The following is a 16,076-nucleotide window of genomic DNA, read 5'->3' on the forward strand; positions in this document are numbered from 1 at the left end:
TGAGAATTTATGTTGCAGGTTAAAGGTTGACAGTTCATGCTTCTATGCTTATTCACTTACTTCGTTTATTTGTCTGTCTTTATATTGATAGGTTGACGAAGCAGATGCTGATTTTGAGAAGATTTGTCATGGTTACAAGCTGAAATTCTTCATGAAGCTTGTGGCGATGTAACAATATATGTTTATCATTTAGTACTTTGTCCTAAATATTTGTTTATCTTTTATTAAAATATCTTCACAAAGAATAAAAAAGGTAAAAAATGATCGAGACAAAGGGAGTATCATACTATTGTATTCACCATTCAATTTATTTTTGATGACTAAAGAATGATTGACTGATTTATTATTGTTACCTGCAGAGAGCCGCTCATAAACACTTGCCCCGTTTATAGCGAGGTTCTTGATGGCTCTAATTGGGTAGGCAGTATGGTTCATATGACCTTGTATTTCAACGAAAGGACTAGGAACAATGTCATGATTGGGGGTTTCTTAACAGATAAGCAGGCTTCATATGAGGAAGTGTTTGTCACAACTCTTTATACCACATTTTGAAAATGTTTATATTTATAAGCATTAGGTAAATCAATTTTATCTCTATGACTCTACAGGATTAGTTCAACTTATCTGAAGTCAAATACCCATTGGATCATTTTAAGGTATGTAATTCAAGTAGACGTTTAAACTTCAATCTAGTTGCATTATTCGGCAATATCTAACAATCTTGGATTTAGTTATTACTGGGGATGGGATATAGATGGGATATATATCTGGGTTTACTTGTGCTAGTGTTGTTGATATTTTTCGCAGTTAACATTCTGCAGCATCTAGCCAAACCCGTGCCAATTACAATCACCTGACACATTATTTTTTGCAGACTTTTAATGAATTTTTCATTAGGGAATTGAAGCCTGAGACGAGACCGGTTGCATGTAAGGATCGTGATGATGTTGCAGTATGTGCCGCTGTAAGGGTACATGGTAATTATTTTGGCCAATTGATGTTGTTGAAGCTCATGGCTCCATCGCAGGTGAGCTGCTTATAATGGATGTCTGGCGACTTAGCTTCATTAAAGACTATAAATGTTATTCTGCCATTACCATAATATTAGGTCTAATTATTGTTCTTTTGTCTTCTGTGTGATATCTTAGGCCCAATTTCTTTCATTTCTCTAATATTGTGGAATTGAATCGCAGGACGTGATGTTGAATTAGATGACATGTTTGAACTTTTAATAGACAGTTCATCCATATTATAACTGAATTGTACGCTCTTGATCCTAATCCTAAATGTGTCAATAAATTTTATACTTTTGTACATCCAGTCATATTTCCTATTAGTGCCTCGAGAATTCTAACTACCTTCATAATTTGGACAAGTTAAGGCAGTAAGGCTTACGGGAGGGCTATGCCGATTTATTGCTAATGAAGATCTACTATGCAAAATCAGGAGTACTAATTGTCGCCATTTGGCCGAGGACCTTTTTTTTTACATCGAGTTATGTTATAACTTGGTTTCTATTTTTGTTGATAGGTTAGTTGTCTTAATATATTTGGATCTTTTCGCAATTGACTTCAGATAATCGATTGATTGTATAAACATATTTGTTGATTATTGAATCATCTTTTGCATTTGTGATCATGTGTAATAGTAATGTATTGGGTAATAATATAGTAATATATATTTTTTTAATAAAAAATTAATAATTATAAACATCGGATTTTTATAAAAAAACCGATGTCTATATTTTACAATAGACATCAGACTATTTAGATATCTGATGCCTATGGCAAGGAATGGACATCGGACTTCCAAAAAGGCTGATGTCTATATGTCATATAGACATCAGATATATAGAAATCCATTGTGCAAATTTTAATGGACATCTGTTTAAAATCCGATGTACAATAATCCACAATAGACATGACCAAACTCTACATCGGGTGTGTATCCGATGTCCATATACCAAAATGTCCGATGTGGATAACGGGTTTTGTAGTAGTGCACATAGATATAATATCGTATTTTATCTGAATTTTGAAATCAGGATTACCTTGATTCGTTTCTCCTTGAATGTCTTTTCTTTTCTTTTGACCGTGATCAGATGAAGGTGGATCCATAATGATAATTTCTGTCTAATTCTGTGCAGGTTAATGGAGTGACATAACCATTATATATGAGTGGCTGTTAGTTTTCAAATGTTCGTAGGATTTTTTTTTTGGCGCAAAGAAATTTTAATTCTCGTTTTGGATGCAAAAGATAAGGCACATGTTTAAGTGTCTTTTGGCGCACAACGATTAAAGTTTCAAATTAGAAAATGAACAGATTTTTCCGTATATGAGGATATTACTTTCAAATTTAATTTTGGTTTTGGAGGGTAAATTAATATTAGGAATTTCTGTATAAGTGTCTTTTGGCGCCAAACGATTAGCGTTTCAGATTAGGAAAACTATTAAACTTTTATGAAAATGAGCAGATTATTTCCAATTTTAAATTCTGTTTTGGAGGGGAAAATATAATCCTTTGTTTTGAATTTCTATGTAAATGCCTTTTCGCGCCACATCCAACGACACTTTGAAATATGGCAAAAGAGTTTTTATGGAAATGTTCTGAATTTGTGTCTAAGTGCGTTTTGGCGCAAAGCATTTAAATTTTCACAATAGAAAATAGAGGTTTTATGTGTACTAGTTGAGATCTCATGGTAAAGCACGGTATTTGTGAGGGTTAAATTAATTGAGCTTTAATTTTTACGTAAATGTGTTGTAATTATAAAACTATGTACGTTATTTAAAAAGGAAAAAATTTATTTATACATCATAAGATTTTGAAGATTTTATTTGTATTAATTATACTCTTTAATTGTACTCTATAATCTATATTATACTTTATGCAAACACTATAATGTTTGGAGCTAGAACTTTATTGCGCATATAGTTATGGAAATTCTATTAGTATTAAATAAGGTAATATTTAATATAAAATATCAATGTTTGGGGCCCACCGAGTTTTTTGTTTTACCGAAAAAATTATACTTACACATTGAATTTTTTCATTGGCCCACTATTGCATAGAATGGTAGTGAATTAAGATGACAAAAAAATAGGCCCACTTATAGGAGAATGCATTTAGGCGGGAAAAACAATAAGTTTTCTTATTCTTTTAGTTTAGTGGGGATGAGTAAATAATTCTAAATTGACACTGACATTATGTTTTGGTGTATTTGGGGTATCTTATAATCATATTTTGAACATATGCCTTATACTTTTTTTGTGCAAATGAGTTGAGTACACTATACCAAATAAGACATCCAATAACGGTGAAATAATACAATTACCGTTATAAAATAGAAACATGGAACCGTTATTGCAACGACTATTGTTAAATATATACCACGGTTGTATACAAACACGCGACCGTTATCTAAAATCAATAACGGATCTATAACACCGTTATCACAACTCAAGAACCGTTATAAAACTGTTGTTAAATATGTTTATGGCAACGGGTATACTTTTAAGAAAACGTTATTAAATATTAATAACAGTTTCAAACCCGTTGTCATAGTTTACTCTTGACAACGGTTTAGTGGTTTTAAAACCGTTGTTAAATATTATATATGATAACGTTTCATTTTGTTATCTTATTTAATTAAATGTCGAAATTTAACAACGATTTTATTGCGTGCTAAACCGTTGTTATATTTACTCAGTTGATGAAAATTTGACAACGGTTCTTCTTAGATAAACCGTTTTTAACATTTTGAACTCGACAACAATTATCCTTTGTTATCTTATATTTTTGGCGGTTTGAATGAGAGGGAAAATATGTCAATGGTTATTTATCTAAATAAAACCGTTGTCAAATAATTGTTTGCAACGGGTTGTTTATAACCGTTACGTTTTTAAATTTTAATTTTTTTAAAAAAATAATTTTAGCTTGTTCTAGCAGCTGCTAAAATGCTATTTTTTCAGCAGCGTTTGTAACAGCTGTTGGAATGCTATTTTCAACTGTTGCCGAAAATAGCATTCCAGCAGCTGTGCACTGCAAAAATTCAATCCTGCATCAAAATATTATACCTCGTGATCAATTAAACCTAGTTTCAAAACAGTACAAATAGGTTGATCAAAAGCCATAAAACACAACTTCCTCAAAAAAAAAACAAACGAAGCTAATACACAATGGCTCTATATATATATATATATATACACACACACACACGTACATAAAGCATGAGAAAACTGTTGAGACTCCGCTAATGAAACAACATAACTGGCCCACATATTTCTCATCTGATTGATGTGCTCTGGCGAATATTCTGGGGCTTTGTTGAGTATTAGTGGAAACTACAATTCAAAATATATATAATCAAAATAGATATAATATATGGAAGTATACAGAATTAAACTCAATTTACGTCTGAAATAGTTTTTAAATCACACTAACCCGTATCGGAATGGTAGAAAGTTTTCCATCGATAACCTTCCACATGGACTGACAAACGTAAAAGGCGCATTGTTTGTCGTCTGGTGCTTTAGGAGACTATTATATAAATCACACACAAATCAGCTGAATTAGATAATCAACCGCTCGCATAAACATTAATTAAATGATACGAGTAATTATTAAGAATACACTTACTAGTGGCGTGATAAAATTGGGATCAGTGTTACTTTCATATTTCCCAAGTGGACATAATCTTTTTTTTTTTTTTTTTTTGCTTCAAAAACACTAATTCATAAATATACACACATGCCATTGTTATTTGCATATATATGGCTCAAGTCATACAATAACAAATAACATTATTGAAGGTTGTAAACTTACTCAGTTATCATCCTTACACAACTGTCAGAGGGTTTGCCTTCGCGAGAGTCAGTCCAGTACACTGTTTTTGTTTCTACTTGGATTGCCAGTAGCACCTAATGCTTCCTATTCATTTTGGGACATAGAACTGTTAGTTAATTTACATGCATTTAAGCATGTTAATAATAAATTTATAGAACCGTGATTCATTATAATAATCACGTACTATACATACATATTCTCATTATAGGGGTCAAGCCATAGTTTTTTGGACGACATCAGCCGACGAGCGATACTATTGATTTGTTCTTCGTATTAAATTCCGTGCACAGAGAACGCCTTAGGACTCAAGAATCCGTAGGCATCAATTGGGACCTTCCACTCAGCGAATTGATTATTGAGGTACCTATTACGCCACATGGAACGAAGATTGTTATTGTAATTGAAAATTTAAACAAACATCATTATTCGTAAATGGAAATTACTAAATAGTTTTATTAATAAAACTTACTACATCCAAATCAAAATGTGAACAACATCTAAATTGTCAAGGTCGACAAATTCCATCAGTTGCTTCGGGTCCAGTATGGCTATATCAGATGCGCCAATGACTTCATTTTCAATGTTAATCATGACTACATCCCCTGTAGGTGCCCTCTTTAAAATCAGGTTGTGCAAAGCCTTCAGCGAAGCAGTTTTCATCTTTTTTTTATATTCACACGATTCATAATAAGAATCATAAGCAGGCTTGACTGCAACAACCTTCGTTAACGTAGTAGTAATTGCTTTAGCTGCCATCATGACTTTGCTTAAGTTCTGCAAATGTAAAGATTAAAGTACTTACGATATGTTAATATTCGTACCCTAATCTATTTAAAGAACAAGTAATAATTAACGTGTGCATATAGGTACCTCGGGGATGACAACATTGATGAGGTTGGCAGGCCATTGCACATAAGAGCTTAGGGCTTCTTTCAAATAAGTGACCTCCTCATTAGAAAATGGTACTTTTACTTCCCCATACTCGTCTTTATATAATTGGGACACTTACACTTTCCTGCATTTGTCACAAAGGGGTATACCATGAACCTTAACTTGCTGAAGCCGGTCGTAATTGAACACGTATCCCCTGGCAACAACAACTTTCTGTTTCCCTTGTAAATAGGACAAACGACAAGCCACCTTGAAATCGCCCTTCACGTCAGCTTTAATCAATTAGTACACATACATTCACTACCTTTAATAAATTTCATAAGTAAAAAACGTGTATGATATGAATAATTATAAACTAGTAGCTATTACCTTTTTCGGTGTTGAGAAGAACATCTGATCATCAACTACCTCCACTTCATCCTGTATCACGGCCTTCCTGACATCCTCTTCCTCTTCAACTGCCTGATATCGATCCTCAGCTCCTACTTCAGTCTCCTTTCCCATTTCATTCTCCCTTGCCATGTCATCCTCGGCTTCCTTCTGTATATTAACACTTGTCCACATAACACGTACTGATTTTCCAAATCATATAACACATTGTATATATATATATATATATATATATATATATATATATATATATATATATATATATATATTATTACCTCTTTTTCCTCCTCCTCCTCCTCCTCTGCTTCCTTTATGACTTGTTGAACCATATCCAACTCCTTTTCTGATGACTTTTCCCCAGTTTCCAACATTCTCACCATCAACCTGGTTATTTTCTGTAGTTGTGTAGTAGAAATTAATGTCAGCATATATAGTTGTAAATTAATTACGTTGGTTTAAATACAGTATTTATAGATTACCTTCTTGGAATCATCACCACATCGAGTAGTTTTTTAAAAATACTTAATGATACCAACATGCGTTCCTACCCCTCTCACATGACCTGGATGCTCTATTTTGCCGATTGCCCTAGCAAGAATGTCATCACGTCCTTCAAGCTTCCATTTTCCTTCCTGTACTTCCTTCTCACAGATCCTCTACATACACATAAAACCATTAAGCAACTCACAATTATATAACTCCGATTACCAGTGGTAGGAGTGACATATTTATTCAAACTTACAATTTTCTCTTTGATGTCCTTATCATATTCAGTTTCCGTCTTTCCATTCTTAGGAGTGTGACCATCCACCCAAGCGTCGTGACGACTGAATTTTCCAAGCTTTGCCTACAATTCATTCATCACATTGATGTCCTCTCAAAATATGTATAATTACTATGAACATATATAACATTCATCACCTAATAGTCTAATACTATAAAAATTATGTACTTACAAGTTTTTTCTTAATCAATCTATAACCACCTTGAGAGCCGTAAAAGACGGTCTTTTTCTTTGAAATGTTCGCCTTGTTCCTCTCACTCATAGTCTTCATCAAATAAATTGTATCAAGAAACGTACGTATGACCAAACACTAAACTAAGTATACTTCTTTACTTATTATTATTATTATTAAGTTACCTTAAACTTGTCAGACTGCCTATAAGTGATATAGCTATCCCAATGGTCCTGCTGACATACGGATACTTCTTTTTTGGTGGGTTCTTGTTCATCTCCCCGGTTTCCTTGTTGAACAAGTAGTTCTCAGCAATCTTTAACTTCAAAGATCATAGGGCTTCCCCTGTCTTTTTTTAGGTACTTATCATACATTTCGGGGACAACGTAAGCTAACTGCATATATGATGAACGTAGTTGGTACAAGTGTTTCAGCTAATACACATATCAAGTAATAACTTAATTTCAGCAAAAATATTTATTATTGTATATACATATCTTTATTCTGTTTATTAGCATGGTGTTCCGTATTTTACTCAGTTGGTTTATACGCGGCGTACCGAGAGGCACATACTGTCTTACACAACAACCAATCCAAGTCGCAAAATACTCGCCATACTCACCATATGGCAGCCCCGTATCTTTATCCCATTTTAAAGGATTAGGTATCTTTGAATTTATTGCTTCTAGGGAAACCCTGTCGCGCATTCGACCCGCAGTGTGTTGCAAATTATTCTCATCACCTGAGTCGTCGCCTGACGCATTTCCATCAATTCTTTTCCGATTTTGGACCATATCTAAAGCAGAAATTAATAAACAAATAATAACAATGCATACTTATAATAACAAACAAATCTCTAGAGAGGAGGCTTTATTACTTCTTTAATGAGAAGAATCCGGATTGATCTGGCGGCGGCAATGGCGACGATGACGATGACTGCGACGGCGATGGGGTAGTCTGGTGGTTGAGGGAAAGTTTAATATTTGAGGATATTATGTGGGGGAGGGGAAGCTCAGGGTATATATGTGTGAATAATAACACTTGCAAGACCTTGTTTATTGGAAAGTAATAAACACGGTAGAAGAAAAACCGTTGTATTTTGTTCCCAAACAGACAACGGTTTTGTTTTAAACCGTAATTATTTAGGAGTATCTACAACGGGTTTGAAATAACCGTTGTCTGTAATATTTTCATGTTGTTTGATTTTCCCGCTAAGAAATAAAGCATCATTTATATACATAACAACGGCCTGAACCGTTATAACTGTACACGTCCTGAACAACGGTTTGGGTATAACCGTTTTACTTTATATTTCATTGTGTTTGATTTTACCGCCAAGAAATAAAGCATCATTTTCATGTAGATAACAACGGCCTGAACCGTTATAACTGTACACGTCCTGAACAACAGTTTAGGTATAACCGTTTACAACAACAGTTTGATATATAACAGCAAGACAATAATTACACATGACGTAAGATATCTTGATTGGATTCTTTGATATTTTTCACTACCGCCGGGAACGTTTTTTGGATTTGCTAGTCTCTTCATTAACCCAAATACCTTCATCATGATCATCCCGTGTATATATGTTTGAAATGTTAACATTTTCAACATCATTACCAAATTGCGATATAGCACTGTGATCAAGTCCTTCAAATTCGATGTCTTCATCATCTGGAATTCGGCGATGGCGGCTAGATAGAACAACTGACCACTTCTTATCCATAGGATCGGTAACATAAAACACTTGATTTGCTTGTGACTCTAATATAAAAGGATCGTCCTTGTTTCCAACCTTGTTAAAATTTACTAATATAAATCCTAAATCATCCTTTCTAACACCATTGTTGTTGTCAACCCACTTGCATCGAAATACAGGTATCTCAAAATCCATGTAGTCTAAAACCAATATCTCTTGAATAAACTCCATAATATTGCATTGTACCCAAAATAGGATTTTTATCCTTTGAACTAGCAAAGTATATTGCCTCAGAATCTACGCAAACTCCACTGTTTTGCGTTGTGCTCGCCTCATCTTGAATGCGGGTGTAGAAAGTGTACACATTGATCGTATACCCGCTATAAAAAGTTGCATGAGCATCAGGACCGGAAGTGAGATGTCATAGGCTAGTTGAGCAATCATCAATTGGGTTGTCATCATCGTAAATAGTATCCTTAAACCAGTCACTAAATTGCTTGTAATGCTCATTTGCATACCACCTTTCGTTCTTGTGAGGGTGTTTTCCCTTAAGGTAACTCTGATGTTCCGTAGTGTAAGGCTGGACATGATCATCGTTAAATAGAACGTATGTATGAGCTCTATGTCGCATGTCAGATGACATATCCTTGGAAACACGACTCCTTACACCTTTTCCATTCATCCAGTCAGTATGACGATTCGTAGGAGCTCCAATTAACTCATCCAAGGAGAGGTAAGCATAACAATACGAAAGAGCTTCATCAATAATTGCTCGCTCAGAAATACACCCCTCTGGACGATTCCTATTAGATGTGTAATCCTTGAAAACTTTCATCAATCATTCGAATGGGTACTGATATCTCAAATACACTAGCCCGAGATACAAAACCTTCCGCACTAGGTGGACAGTCAAATGAACCATGATAGTGAGAAATGAGGGAGGAAAATACATTTCAAACTGACAAAGACTGGTGACGAGGATCTCCTGCAAAGTTTTCGCTTCATCAGGATCAATGACTTTACTGTTGATTGATTTGAAGAAATAGCAAAATCTAATTATAGCATGTCGAACCTTTGGAGGTAGAATGGAACGAACGGCCACAGCTAGTAGTTGTTGCATCAATGTATGACAATCATGTGACTTTAAACCAGTAAGTTTTAGGTCCTGCAACGAAACAAGGCTTCTAATATTAGATGAATAGCCCTTTGGCACCTTAATACCATGCTAGCATTCGCAAAACTCTTTTTTCTCCTTTTTTGAAAGAATATGAGCTGCAGGTGGCAAAAAAGTCCGATTTCCTTTTGTTTTAGCTGCCAGCTCGGGCCTAATACCCATTTCAACCATATCATCCCTAGCTGCCTTGTTGTCTTTTGTCCTACCCGAAACATTCAGCAGAGTATTGGTTATATTATCACAAATGTTCTTTTCAATGTGCATAAAATCTAGGCAATGTCTAACCGGGAGGTCACGCCAGTACGGAAGTTTGGTAAAAAATATGTTTTTTTTATAACCACGAGTAGACAACTTAGGTCCCTTCTTCCCATACGTTATCTCAATGTCTTTCACTTTCTTATACACTTCATGACCATTCAAAATTTGAGGACTCCCACGTTGCTCAGGACACCCATTAAACGCCTTGTGAAGCTTACGATAATGATGACCAGGGCATAACCATCGACGATTTCCCCTGTACACATGCTTTCGAGAATGCTTTAAATATTCTGATTCAACATCCCCCCCCCCCCCCCCCACGATGGGCAAGCCTCTTCCCATGTACAGTATGTCCAGAAAGATCGTCGTACGCCGGAAAGTCAGTTATTGTACACAATAAAATAGCTCTCAGATTGAAACTTTCCTTCTTATAACCATCAAACACTGGTATCCCTCTTTCCCACAGAATATTCAGATCATCTAGAAGTGGTTCCAAATACACATCTATGTCATTTCCAGGTTGTCGAGGGCCATATATCAACAAAGACAATATCAGATACTTCCGTTTCAGGCAAACCCATGGCGGCAAATTATAGATGGCCAACACAACTGGCCAAGTACTGTGCTGGATACTTATGTTTCCATGAGGGTTCATTCCATCTGTGGAGAACGCTAGGCGCAAGTTCCTTGCTTCTTTGGTGAAGTCAGGATATTTAGCATCAAACTCTTTCAACTGTTGACCATCCGCTGGGTGTCTTAACTTTCCATCTTCAATCCTTCCACTATTATGCCAAGTCAACATTTTTGCATCTTCTTCATTCAAATAAATCCTTATGAATCTTGGTATTATTGGAAAATACCACAACACCTTAGCTGGGATCCCTTCCTTCGTCTTATAACGCCATACAGAGCAGCGTGGACAATATGATAATTTCTCATAATCTTTACGGTACAATATGCAGTTATTGGGACAAACATGTATTTTCTCATATTCCATGCCCAATTCTCAAATCATTTTTTTAGCCTCATATGTCCGACTCGAAAGAATATTACCGTCAGGAAGCATGTCACATAGCAAAGATAGAAGATCCGTAAAACTCTTGTCACTCCACTCATTTGCCCTTTCAAGTTATATAACTTTATCACCGCGGACAATTTGGTATACTTCTTAGAATCAGTAAATAAAAGCATTTCAGATTGACTCAACTTCTCAATTAAATCATCATTATTTATTTCCCCATCACCGGTAGCTTCAAAATCATTGAATCCATCATCTTCAGCAAACTTCACACCTAAAACAACTTCAGGTGTAGGTGAACGATTTTTTACACACGCATCATATGCCCCATCCCCTATATCTAAACCAAGAGACTTGTGTGTATGATTATTTACCTCTACATCAGATTCCCCATCCTCATCCTCTAATTCTCCATGAAAAATCCAACACCTATAATCTCTACTGAAACTATTCTTTTCTAAGTGTATTTTAACATCTGGGATAGGCAAAACCCTAGTATTACCACATCTATTACAAGGGAAGGGGATTGATGAGTGGAGCTGAAAATTTTCACTAACGAAATTGTAAAATTCAGCAATTCCATCATTATAAATGGGATCACCAATTTCACCATCAATCATCCAAGTACGACCCATATATAAGCCAGTAGTTATGAAAATGAGATTACCTTTTTTAAGCTATAAAGATTAATGACGGCGACGACGGCAAAGATGACTTGTTCACCATCAGTCATTCTATTATTAATACCTTTGAAATTTCATTTATTTTTAGAGTTGCATAATCTTAGACGGTTCTTATAAGTACCGTTGTAATTGTGCAAGCATGCATGAGGTGAATAATGGTCAAACAACCAATAATAATAGGGCATGCCATTGGTAAACTAAAATCACAAACTTTTCAGTTTTCACAGTGGATCTGTTTTTACAACGGTTATAAGAAATACCGTTGTTAATTGTTGTAATATGACAATGGCTTTAAAATAACCGTTGTTGATATAAGTAATATGATAACGGCTTAACAAAGAACCGTTATCATTTTGTCTTATCTATAAAATAATATAAAAAGGGATCCTAAAAAATGCCAACTAGACAAAATCACGTAGGATGTGGAAAAGCCACATAGACATTCACACTGCCACTTTGGTTAAGATTGACACACGCGTACCCAACCATTTTCCACGCAGACATCTATACTATATAGTTAAAAGGCTACTTATAACATTTAATTTTATTTCAAATGTTATTTTTAGATTGATTAATATTAATTAATTTAATTTATATTGTTTACTTGATTAATGACAATTGAGAACATAACATTAACTTATAGAATTAACATTTTAATTGAATGTTTTGTAATAAAACATGTTAATGAATTAATTAAAGTTTTTCATAGTTTTTTTTTTTAAAAATTATTTTCATATGATGAAGTATTGGTTGAAAATATTGTGTGTGTGTGTGTGTGTGTGTGTGTGTGTGTGTGTGTGTGTGTGTGTGTGTGTGTGTGTGTGTGTGTGTGTGTGTGTGTGTGTGTGTGTGTGTGTGTGTGTGTGTGTGTGTGTGTGTGTGTGTGTGTGTGTGTGTGTGTGTGTGTGTGTGTGTGTGTGTGTGTGTGTGTGTGTGTGTGTGTGTGTGTGTGTGTGTGTATTGGGTAAAAAGTTAAACTTAATTTTCCTGAAATTGTACCACTTAAAATTTACACGTGTGTGTGTGTATTGGGTAAAAAGTTAAACTTAATTTTCCTGAAATTGTACCACTTAAAATTTACACCTACATCTATATATTTAAGATCGTAATACAAACCCTTTTAATTAAAAATAAAATAATTGTGAAGTTTAATAATATTTTTAAAAGTAAATGTATGACATTTTATTTCAATCACTATTTAAGATCAATAATAATAATAGTAATTTTCATTAACATTTTTTCTTATTTGTTTTACCTCTTGAGCTCCTAACTAATGAATTATCTTATTTAATAATAGTCATAACTCAAAAGTAAATGAAAAAGCAAATTAAAAGATGGGAATCAGTAGTTTATAATGTCTAATAAACCTACAATAATTTCCATTCACTAATCCTCCATTTAATAACTATTACTCATGAACTTCCAAATTACAAATTATATTTCATTATGATTGAATTTAAAAATTCCAAAAAAAAAAAGATGTAGCTTACCAAAACTCACATCAAAATTTCTCAATTTACAATTAAATTTCCATTTACAATAAAAAAATATTAGTGAATAGATTAACATTTTTCATAGTAATATAGCTCATAAAAGTTATACATTTATTTATTTATTTAAAATTACACAAACTTGAAAAGAAAAACAAATGAGTAACTTAATAATATTCTTAAACGTAAAATTATGGTATTTTATATTCAACCATTATTTAAGTTCAACCCACGATAATTTTCACATAAGTCCAATTATTTTCTTAAAGGCATCGTCGAACTTTCTCACAAGTCTCTTCTAATTCTCTACCCTAGCCAAATTGTTACTCCATTTAACCCTCATACTAATTTTGCAATAATACCTACTGCCATAATGTAACACCCCCATTTATTTAGGAGTCCTTAGCAAGACATTCTCTATAAATAGGACTGTTACCATCTCGGTTGCCCGAGGTAAATGATACAAATTAAAACAAACCAAAATACTTTAACTTAAAGAATGGTTTTAATACATTTCAACCTGATTAAATATAAAACTTAACATTACAATTTACTACGCAGCGGAAATAACATAAATAAAGTTATATAAGTCAACTAAGTGATCTAGACAGCAACTATGGTCCAAGTCGAGCTCACATCCCAATGCTCCCAAGTCAGCTAATCTTTAGTACCTGTCAAATCTGCTCCCCATTATGGTTCATCACAGGTGTTCACGAATACACTGTCAACCACGAGGTTGAGTAGGAATAACCAACAACAAGTCAAAGTGAAATGATATGATATATAATGCCAATACAACTGAGCTCATCACCCGAAACACCCATTCATCCTGCCAATCCCTGGCCCGGGGTATCCATCATTCCAACCGAAGTTGAAGTATCCATCATCCCAACCGAAGTTGAGATATCCACCATCCCAGTATAAAACTGAGGTATCCAACAATTACGATATATAGCAATAACAATACAATAACAATAACCCATCTCAACACGAGGCTGAGGTATCCACCCAAAGATATGTAATACTAACAATAACCATAACTCGTCTCAGACCGAATCTGAGGTATCCAATAAACAATATGAATAAACCAATAACCAAAATATAATTCCATGACATATAATTCACATCCGACAATTCATCCAATGGCAATTATCCACACAGTTTCACAATTTCTCTTATCAAATAATTAACAAGACAAGTTGAGTAGTTATCCTACCTGGCAAGCAAATACTCCAATTACGCGCTCCAATTATGCAATCCAATCAACAAATAAAGTTCCTCAATAAAATCGTCACCTAATAAAAATAATAATTCACAATTACTAACTAAACTAACTATAAAGTAATTAAACGAATTATAAACTAGTTATATTAATTATATTATTACGTAATTTAATAATTATAAACCCGTCTTAAATCAACCAAACCGATGAATAAACCCGTCTAACAATGATCAACAACAACAATAATAAAATAATGCTTGGAAGCCATCACGTGTAATACCACACCAAACACCCCCCTTCAACCATGAACCAAACCCAAACCCGACAACCACCATGACCAGCCACCCATACAACCGATAGATTCCACTGCCGGCAGCCCAGCCACGGCCCAAACGCCACTCCTCGCCACCACATGTGGTCAAAAACTACGCCCTAACACAATACGACAAAATACGAACCCGAACCCGACGCAACCTATATAAGCTCACAGTTAACCCACAATTAACGACCACCACCACCAAAACAGACTACAACTGACCTACACCATGTCCTATAACCACCACCAAACCTAGCCCCGACCACACTCAGCACCACCAATCAACCAACGACAACAACCAACGACAACAACAACAATTATATACAACACGGCTTCCATCACAACAAAGCACAACCACACCGCCACCAGGACACCACGGTTGTCACCACTGGTCCATGGTGGTTCCATGGGTGTTACCACCTTCCACTCGCCCATCTAAACCACCACTACAGCCTCCCAAAACCGACAGCAGCAGTAACAATACCCCCTCCCCTGTTTCACGTTTTTCCGGCCGCCACCACCACAAACCACCACCTACGGTAACCACGACGCCACCCATGAGGTCGACGCTGACCCTTGGTCACAACCCAACCATACCCAGACCAAGTCGGGTCCAAATAAGGGTCGAATTCCGTATAAACATATAGTACATACCCTTCAAACCACCCTTGAAAACACCCAGAAAACAACCCCTTCCCGTCGGTCAAAGATGGTCAACGTTGGGTCCAGTCAATCCCTGGTGTCCCACGGTCAATGTCATGGTCTCGGGTCGGTCAACGGTTGTCTATTTAACGAGTTATATTAGTCTTAAGGTGAGTATGTCATGAGACGATTAGAAAATTACCTTGGGACGATCTCCTAGCTAGTTGTTCCTTCTCTTTTCTCTTATGTGAATTATTTGTGTTTTATGATCAATAAAGTCTATTTATATAGGTAGGTCATAGGTATAATGAAGCAATTAGGAAACTATATGATTACCATATTATTTCTAGTATACAAATACAAATACGATTATTATTATTATTATTATTATTATTATTATTATTATTATTATTATTATTATTATTATTATTATTATTATTATTATTATTATTATTATTATTATTATACTTTAAATACTCAGTCCAACACATC

The 16,076-nt window shown here is 34.8% G+C and overlaps 1 long non-coding RNA gene across 1 annotated transcript; it reads left to right on the forward strand.

Annotated features, from left to right (window-relative positions):
* The first annotated feature begins 469 nt into the window (after positions 1 to 469).
* On the forward strand, positions 470 to 1,264 carry LOC141658720 (uncharacterized). Its single transcript, XR_012549372.1, has 3 exons — positions 470 to 656; positions 875 to 1,027; positions 1,194 to 1,264. It is a non-coding gene; the product is annotated as an uncharacterized LOC141658720 (long non-coding RNA).
* The last annotated feature ends 14,812 nt before the right edge of the window (positions 1,265 to 16,076 follow it).

Source organism: Silene latifolia, chromosome 6, assembly GCF_048544455.1.
Source record: "Silene latifolia isolate original U9 population chromosome 6, ASM4854445v1, whole genome shotgun sequence".
In the NCBI taxonomy this organism is placed as follows: Eukaryota; Viridiplantae; Streptophyta; class Magnoliopsida; order Caryophyllales; family Caryophyllaceae; genus Silene; species Silene latifolia.